This window comes from Oryctolagus cuniculus, chromosome 1 (genome assembly GCF_051225735.1).
Source record: "Oryctolagus cuniculus isolate XC-2025 breed Fujian yellow rabbit chromosome 1, ASM5122573v1, whole genome shotgun sequence".
Taxonomy (NCBI): Eukaryota; Metazoa; Chordata; class Mammalia; order Lagomorpha; family Leporidae; genus Oryctolagus; species Oryctolagus cuniculus.
In genome coordinates, this window is record NC_142867.1 from 161,748,638 (window position 1) to 161,757,956 (window position 9,319).

The 9,319-nt window shown below is 40.2% G+C and overlaps 1 long non-coding RNA gene across 1 annotated transcript; it reads left to right on the forward strand.

The window, feature by feature from the left end:
• Positions 1-4,742: 4,742 nt before the first annotated feature.
• Positions 4,743-9,100, forward strand: LOC138844146 (uncharacterized). The gene is made up of 2 exons (XR_011379664.2): positions 4,743-5,026; positions 8,354-9,100. It is a non-coding gene; the product is annotated as an uncharacterized LOC138844146 (long non-coding RNA).
• The last annotated feature ends 219 nt before the right edge of the window (positions 9,101-9,319 follow it).

The window sequence follows — 9,319 nt, forward strand, 5'->3', positions numbered from 1 at the left end:
GGGAAGGCATCAGATGAAACCTGCCTTGAGTCCTCATTAAAGAAGTTCATCAACAACATCACTTGCTATTGTGAATGGGACTAATCTTACAAGTTCTTTCTCAGCCATGGCATCATTTGTGTATACAAATGCTATTGATTTTTACATGTTGATTTTATAACCTGCAACTCTGCCAACCTCTCTTATGAGTTCCAATAATCTCTTAGTGGAGTCTTTGGTTTCCCTATTTAAAGGATCATACTATCTGAAAATAGGGATAATTTTGACTATCTCCTTTCCAACTTGTAATCCTTTAAGCTATTTTTCTTGCTAATGGCCCTGGCTAAAACTTCCAGAACTATACTGAACAGCAGTGGTGAAGTAGGCATCTTGTTTTGGTTCCAGATCTCAGTGGAAATGCTTTTCCCCATTCAATATGTTGCTCGTTATGGGTGTGTCATATATTGTCTTGACTGTGGTGAGATATGTTCCTTCTAGATCTAATTTGATTAAGGTTTTTTTTTATTATGAGAGGATGTTGTATTTTATGGAATGCTTTATCTGCATCTATTGAGATAACCATATGCTTTTTATTCATCAATTTATACAAAACAATTTAAATGCCTTGGAATAAACTTAAATGAGGATATGAAAGAGCTCTACAATGAAAATGACAAAACATTAAGAAATAGGGCCAGTATCGTGGTAGTGCAGTGGGTAAAGCCACCACCTGAGATGTTGGCATCTCACATGGTTCCAACTGCTCCACTTCCAATCCAACTCCCTGCTAATGGAGACAAGTGGGGGATGGACCAAGTGCTTGGACCCCTGTCATCCATGTGAGAGACCTGGATGAAGCACCTGGCTCCTGGTTGTAGCCTGGCTCTGACCTGGCCATTGCAGCCACTTGGGGCATAAACCAAAGGATTGAAAATCAGTCTCTCTCTCTCTCTCGCTCTCTCTCTCTGTAACTCTGACTTTCAAATAAATAAATCTTTTAAAAAAGAAAAGAAATAGAAGACAAAAAATGGAAAAAAATCTTCCATGTTTGTAGATTTTTAAGACCTAATATCATCAAAATGTCCATACTACCCAAAGCAATTTAAGATTAAATGAGATCCCAATCAAAATAATAAGGACATTCTTCTCAGATCCAGAAAAAAAAGATGCTAAAATTCATATAGAAACACAAAGACCTTGAATAGTAATCTTAAACAACAAAACAAAGCCACATGCATAACAATACCAGGTTTCAAGACATAACACACATAATTTATAATCAAAACAGCCTGGTACTGGCACAAAAATAGACATGCAAACCAATGGAACAGAATAGAAACTTCAGGAATTACTGACTCATCTACAACGAACTTAGCTCTGACAAACGAGCTAAGATCATTCCTTGGAGAAAGGGACAGTCTTTTCAACAAATGGTGCTGAGTAAACTGGATCTCTGCTTGGAGAAGTATGAAAAAAAGACCCCTACCTTACACCTTATACAAAAATCAACTCAAAATGGATCAAGGATCTAAATACATGACCTTATACCATTAAATTACTAGAAGAAAACATTGAAGAAACTCTGCAAGACATCTGCATAGGCAAAGACTTCTTGGGTAAGACACCAGAAGCACAGGCAATAGAGGCAAAAATAGACAAATGGGATAACAGCAAGTTAAGAAGCTCCTGCATAGCAAAGGAAACATTCAACCATTCAACAAAGTGAAGAAGCAACTGACAGAATGGGAGAAAATATCTGCAAACTATGCATCTGATAAAGCATTAATATCCAGGATATATATAAAGAGCTCAAGAAATGCAACAGCAACAAAACAAACAATTCAGTAAAGAAATGAGCAAAGGACATAAACAGGCATCCTTCAAAGGATGACATACAAATGGTCAACAGACACATGAAAAAACTGTCAGAATCACTAGCCATCAGGGAAATGCAAATAAAAATCCCAATAAGGTTTCACCGCATCCACTAAGAATGTCTATCACCCCAAAATCAAAAAATATTAAATATTGCAAGGATGTGGAGGAAATGATACCATAACACACCTTTGATGGAAATGTAAACTAGTTCAACCATTATGGAAGACAATATGGAGATTCCTCAGATGTCTGAAAATAGATCCGCTATAAGACCCAGCCATCCCACTCCTGGGAATTTATTCAAAGGAAATAAAATCAGTACATGAAAGAGTTATTTGTATAGTAGCTTAATTCACAATAGCTAAGATATGGGATCAACCCAGATATTCATCAACTGATGACTGGATAAAGAAAATATGGGCTGGCATTGTCACATAACAGGTAGACCATTGCCTGCAACAATGGCAATGGGTGCTGGTTCAAGCTCTGGCTTATCAATTTCTGACCCAGCTCCCTGCTAATGGCCTGGGGAAAGCAGCAGAAGATGGCCAAAGTATTTGGGCCCCTGCCCACCATGTGGGAGACCTGAATGAAGCCCCTGGCTCCTGGCTTCAGTCTGGCCTAGTGATGGCCAATGCAGCCACTTGGGGAGTAAACCAGTGATTGGGAAGATTGGAAAATCTCCCCTCCCTCATCTGCATATCCCTGTATCTCTGTAACTCTGACTTGCAAATAAATGAACATTTAAAAACAAATTTAAAAAGATTTTATACATACACACACACACACACACACACACACAGAGAATACTACTCAGCCATTAAGAAGAATGAAAACCTGTGTTTTGTAACAAAATGTATGTGACTGGAGACCATAATGCTAAGTGAAATAAGCCAGTCCCCAAATATATGTTTTCTCTGACATGTGATAGTTAATACAGAACACAAAAAGCAATGTTTAAGATGAAACTGACATCTTACGATTTGATTATTGTTTATAGCTCTTGTCTATAGCCCTGGGACCTATGGTCTATCTACTTTTTATGAGTTGAATATTATGGTTAGTGGTGCATTGAGCCTGCGATTATAATGCAAACTGAAATTATGTTATTGGAAACATTAAAGGAAAAAATAAGAATGGAAAGAAGGAGGGGAGACTGAGGGAAGGAGAGAAGGAGGGAGTGAGGGAAGCATGATTATGTTAGGATTGTATTTATGAAATACATGAAATCTGCTCTTTATATTAATACAAAATTAACTAAATAAAGAAGCATAACTTCCACATCTTCTGCCTCTCCCTGCATCCATCCTTTGAGGTTTTGTGGGGATGCCTGATCCAAGGTAAGAGTCAGTCTTTCTCGCCTCTTTCAAATGCCATCTTCACGCCTTCCTCAAATGTCATTCACTAGTATTGTATGTCATTCACAAGCATTGTATGGCTTGAGGTGTCATTCCTCCAGAAATGACGCCCTTCAGTATGGGTTTTGACTTAAAACAAAGAAATGAAACTCTTTGCAAAGTGAGTTCTATGCAGAAAGAGGGAAAAAATGTCTCATTAAACAGGAGGTCTTTGGGGGTGATGTGGAAAGTCCACTGTTGGTGAACAGGGTGGAGAGCCAGCCAGCCTCAAGGAGGAGATGGTTGCCATGCTACCTGGAGTAAAGAAACAGGCAGCCAAGGGCACGAGCACACCACTGTCCTGCATCCGTGACCTGCAAGCCACACACTGCCCCATGCTTACCCAACATTCAAGACTTCCAGAAACTGAAAGGATGAGGACCCTGATGGCAGTTCACAATTACATCCCAGAACCCCACAAGCAGACCAGCAGTACAAAGACTGCATCTGCACAGAGCTGCCCGTGGACATGGTTTTAGGGATCTTCAGGGTTACCTGAGTACAACATGCTGGACAGTAGGGGATGGGGAAGAAATCTGGAGGCAGCCTGGCAATTCAGAAGTAACGTCCAGAGCCCTGGTGTTGTGGCCCAGCTGGTTAAGCTGCTGCCTGCAACACCAGCATCCCATATGAGCACCAGTTTGAGTCCCAGTTGCTCCACTTCCAAACCAGCTCCATGCTAATGCACCTGGAAAGCCACAGGAAATGGCTCAAGTACTTGGGCCCCTGCCACCCAAGTGGGAGACCTGGATGGAGTTCTTGGCTCCTGGCTTTGGCCTGCTCCAGCCCTGGCCATTGTAGCCACTTGGGGAGTGAACCAACGAATGGAAGATCTCTCTCTGTCTCCTCCTATTTTTGGGTAGCTCTACCATTCAAAAAGAAGTATCATCTATAAAGGATCATCTTTGCTCTGAAAAATACAACCCTTTGTGGCAGGGAGCTTAGTCTAGAACTCCGTGGCTTTTTGTAGTTGAAGTATCAAAGTCTTTCCATTTCTTCCATGAATCTTGCCTTAAACGGGTACAAAATCTTCTCTTCCACTGTTTTCTCCTCATCTTCCTTCTCTTTTTTCAGGAGTAGGATAGATTACTTATACAATTTTAGATTCAATTTCTTTAACCATTATAAGTCCATTTGGTTTTCTATTTCTTCCTGATTCACTTATTCAAAATTTTATTTTCCCAGAAAGTTGTCCTTTAGGCTAATTTTTCAAATATATTTGTACAGAGTCCATACTCGGGCTTTATTGCTCTCCTTTTAATTTTACTTTTCAATTGCCCCAAATGCACCATTTTATTAAACGTAATATAATTGATTGGGTTGCTCCTCTGTGTTGTATTTGACAGAAATAAGTACTTATTCTCTACTCCTAAGGTTTATTTGGAACAGATTTCCCTATATCCTGATTTCTCTCCCCAGTCCTTACCCTTTGTATGAAGGTAAACTTCATTATCCACTGTTGGATGTCAACCATTGGTCCTTATTTTGTGACTGATTTGATGTAAACTACCAAAAATGCTAAGCGTGGGGAACCAAATGTCTTCCCATCCCCAGATCAGTGCAAGGTAACAGCTCTGTGTGTGTCTGTCTGCTTCTTCCTCTTGCGGAGTTCCAGGTTCCACAGAGGCCGGCTGTGTGGGGACTGTTGGTGAACTTGTTTGGATCTTGCTTCTTGTACATCCTCCAGCGTAATTTACCATCAAGAGCTGAGATAACTAGCTTTCCTGTGCAAGACTCTCTTCTGATCTCTCACTGCATTCAGAGTTCAGCAGGTAATACAGGAGTCATTTATTTGCTTCTCTCAAGCCCCAACAGTATTTGTGTTTTAAATTTTATTAATTTGTGTTCTTTTATATAATTACTTCATGTTCCTTTCTGCTGCATTTACTTATGTTGCTATTTCCCTTGGTTTTTAATTTTATTGATTACTCAATTATAAATAATTATGCTTTTCATTATAATTTCTTCCTTGACCCCTGAATTATTACAGATTTGTTTTTCAAAGATTTCTAGAATGTTATTTCTGAACAATACCACTTCATAAGGATATGCTTTTTGATGACCATAAAGATTACATTTTGTTTCTAAAAGGAAAAAGCTCTTGGTAAGAGATGAGTATTTAAAGAAAGATCAAGAAAACAACTTAAACAACCACCTCCAAACATACCAGAACAAATGATTTCAAGAGGAATTATTGGTATTTTCTAACTCTGCATTTCCCCCATTAGTCCCACAACTTCTTCAATTTGTGTGTGCTTACTTGAATCCATTTTAAATGGTAATTTCCCATTGTGGTATTTCTAATGTAATATTCTTATGTTATTTTTAAAATAATTTTTATTTCTTTCTTTTCATTTTATTTTGAAAGGCAGAGAGACAGAAAAACAGAGAGAGAGAGATCTTCCATCTGTCAGTCCACTCCCTAAGTGCCTGCAACATCCAGGGTTGGGTCAGACCAAAGCCAGGAGCCTGTCTGGGTCTCCCATATGGGTGGCAAGGACCCAAGTACTTGAGCCGTCACCTGCTGCCTCCTAGGGTGTACATTATCAGGAAGTGGCTTTGGAAGCAGAGGAAGGACTAGAACCTAGGGACTCCAATATGGAATGTGGGCGTCTCAAAGAGCAACTTAACCACTGTGCCAAATGCCTACCCCTTACATGGTTTTAATCATTCTTGAATGTTGGAAATAAAACGAACAAAAAGTGGGCGCCTTATTCAGTTTTGAGAACATAATTTGCATTCCTGTTTCAACTGGCAAATGATTTGCTCAGCTTCAGATGTTTATTATCACACCTTCATCGCTTTCCCAGTCATGATTTGGGAGGGTATCAAGTCGATGGCACGTGGTTCGCTTCCTTAGCATGCATTACCATTTCTAAAGGCCATAATTTTACTGAAATCACTTCAAGTACATTTTGACATGACCGTCATAGTCTCACAGCTCCTTGCTGTTCATGTTCCAGGTTCATTTTGGTTACTTCTGGGGCAGATCTGAAATTCTCCATGTCTTTAAGGAGGCCTGGTTTATTTTAGTGCAAGCAACAGTTTACATAAAAGATAAGTGGTGCTTGTTGAGATGGAATTTGGCCGTCGTTTCTTGGTATTTTCAGTGATAGAATTTCTCTAGTTTATCTTTGCCTTTTGTACTCTACACTTACAATGGGATGTGTCCAAGAGTCCTGCTTTGCACAGTGCCTCTTTTTAGTATTTATTCTGTCTTCTGAAAGCCCCATTAAATGTACCGAGACCCTCTTGCTCTCTAAATACAGTTTCTAAACCTTATTTAAATATTTGCACTCTCTTTATCTCTCTGTGCTATCACTTTAGTAATTTCCTCCCATCTATTTTCCAGTTTGCTAATGCTCTTTTCAGCTGCATTTTACTTACTTTACTGCTCTTTGAGTTTTTCATTTCATGGACTAAGTTTAAATGTGTGGAAGATGTTTTCATTAATTTTTTATTTATCCTATTCATTTTTCATAACTGTTCTTTCTACATTTTTCCATTCTTTCATTTAAGTCTTAATCATTTTTTAAAACTTACTCCTAGTCTCTAGCAGATCCAGCCACTAAGCTCTGGGGCCTCACCACAGTGTGTATCCAACAGAGAGGCTCTGAATCCACTTCCAGTCAACAGGGGTAACAACCACCAGTACCAACTGGATCTTGACTTCTCAGCTGGGGGTTTCCTGGGTCATGCGAATTATGTACATTTGAAACCATAATCTACATGAGGACATCCCTGTGGTTACAAATCATTAGGGGAATTTTTTTCCCTCACCAATACCTAAATTGAAACCAAAAAATTTCTAGTTTGGGTGGGCACTGTGGCACAACATGTTAAGCCACCACCTGGGATGCCTACATCCCATATCAGAGTGCTTGGGATCAAGTTCTGCCTCCATTTCCAACACAGGTTCCTGTTCATGGGCATACCGGGAGGCAGTGGATGATGGTTCTGGTACTTGAGTCGTGGGAGACCTGGATGTAGTTCCTGGCCCCTGGCTTCAGTCTGGCTCAGCCCTGGCTGTTGCAGGTATCTGGGGAGTAAGTCAGTGGATTACACATCTCTCTCTCTTTCAAATAAATAAAAATGAATAAATAAACCATTAATAAAAGTCTGTTTTGTTGCCCTAAGCTGGTGGACAAATTTATAGATTTTCTGGGGGCTTCATGTTATGTAGGGACTTCAAGGGTGCCTGAAGCTTTCTTAATACAAGATGTGAAATGAGTGAAACCATCCTCCACTTAACCTCCCACAGGGTCCGACTACTTAACCTTTCACTCGAATGTCAATTCTTCATTTTTAACAAGCGATAATTTCCTTGTTTATTTTTATTTATTTGTTGCAAGCACGATCCACTTCAAAGGACATTTTTGTAGTTTATCTGAACTTTCCTACGTGCTCTGTAAAGGAAAGGTTATCAAGCTGTGTAATTCGGCATAACCTACACCCACAGCAATCCATATGAACCAGTTAAAACGTCGAGGTTTTGATCAGAACAGTGTTGGCAGAGCAGGTGGCTAAGACATTCTGATCGAAAGCTGATGGCACCATAAGACATTAGATTCCTGTGGGGAAAATAACAGAAGGAATGCCTGAAAGTGAAAAAGCTGGTTCCCAAACGTCCACCATAACAAGTGGGCACTGATCCCACTCAGCACAGCAGCAGCTACTGCAACCGACACGGCACCCACCCCGATCTCTGCTGACCACTTCTATTTTTAAGACAGTGGTGCTCAGATTTTTGTCCTCAGGGAATGCTAGTTTCAGTGCCCTGAACCACAATGTTCTACCATTAATGTGAAATAATGGCAGCATACCCCTAGTTTCTAAGAAACACATAGCTTTCTCAATGTGAACATTTTCCCCATTGTATCTTCCCAATATTTATGCACCCATAATTGTTTGTTGGCTACTGCTTATGTACAGATGAATTAGCAGGACACTTTGCAGTAACACATAAAATCATAAACTCGATTTAAGAACATTATAACACTCTTCCAGTAAAGACCTCTGCAGAATTTTTGCAATAGGGTTTCCAAATGTAAATTTCTCTACAAATCTGAGATTTTACATCTCTTTGGCATTTTTTCCAGCTCTCAGATTCCATTCTTCTCCTCCCAACTCCACGGATGTCTTCATTATTCTGTGAGAGAATTTGACACTCCGAGGTGTCCAGCAAAGACACGGCACCTCCAGGTGCTCTCACTCGTGAGAAATGCAATAAACATCGTCCTGGAACCAGGACCTGCAAAACGTGTTGTCACCAGCATATTGCATGGCAGTCAGGCGCACACAACTGGAAGAATTCTCATGAAGTTACAGTGTCTTATAGTATTTCTGATGTTACAGTGTTTTCTTTGGCAGGTGTAATAGACCTGCCGTGTTCAAAAGACGGTCATCCATGTGGGCCAGTTTCAAAGCAGTCTCTCAACCAAGGAAACCCAATCTGGCATCCGAAAGAAAGCCACTAAGCAAAGTCAAGATACTTCCTTGTCTTCCGAGAACACATCAGCACCCGCGCCTCTCTGAGCGCCTCCAGCTCTTGCCCACCTCGGAAGTACCCCACAGGAAATCCCTACGCGCCTTTCCCCAGCATCCCGACCTCCCCGGCCCTAACTCCCTCTGCTTCCTCTGCTCTCCCGCCAGCTTTCCTACCAGTTTTGCCGCACAAAAGCCCCATGCGAAGGACCGTCTGGCAAGCTGGACTCTTCTGGAGGGTGTGAGAAGTGGAGCTGAGACAGCCAGACACTTCTTTTGTTAAGATCCCTAACAAAAAAAAATATTAGGATGGTCATGTTGGCAGTGGGAGATGTAATAAAATTTTATATTTCCCTCTGAAAGTATTTCTCTATTCAAATCAAGACAAAATGCTTTTTTTTTTTAATTTTTTTTTTTTTTTTTTTTTGTCTAACAGTGGCAGCACTCATCTGGTCATCTTTCTACTGAATTACCAACAGTCAGTTAGTATTGAACATTCTGCTAAAACCTTACATATTTCCTTATTTAACTGAGACAAAACCTGGGAACAATAGAAGTCATTATCTCCATTTTTCAGGAAA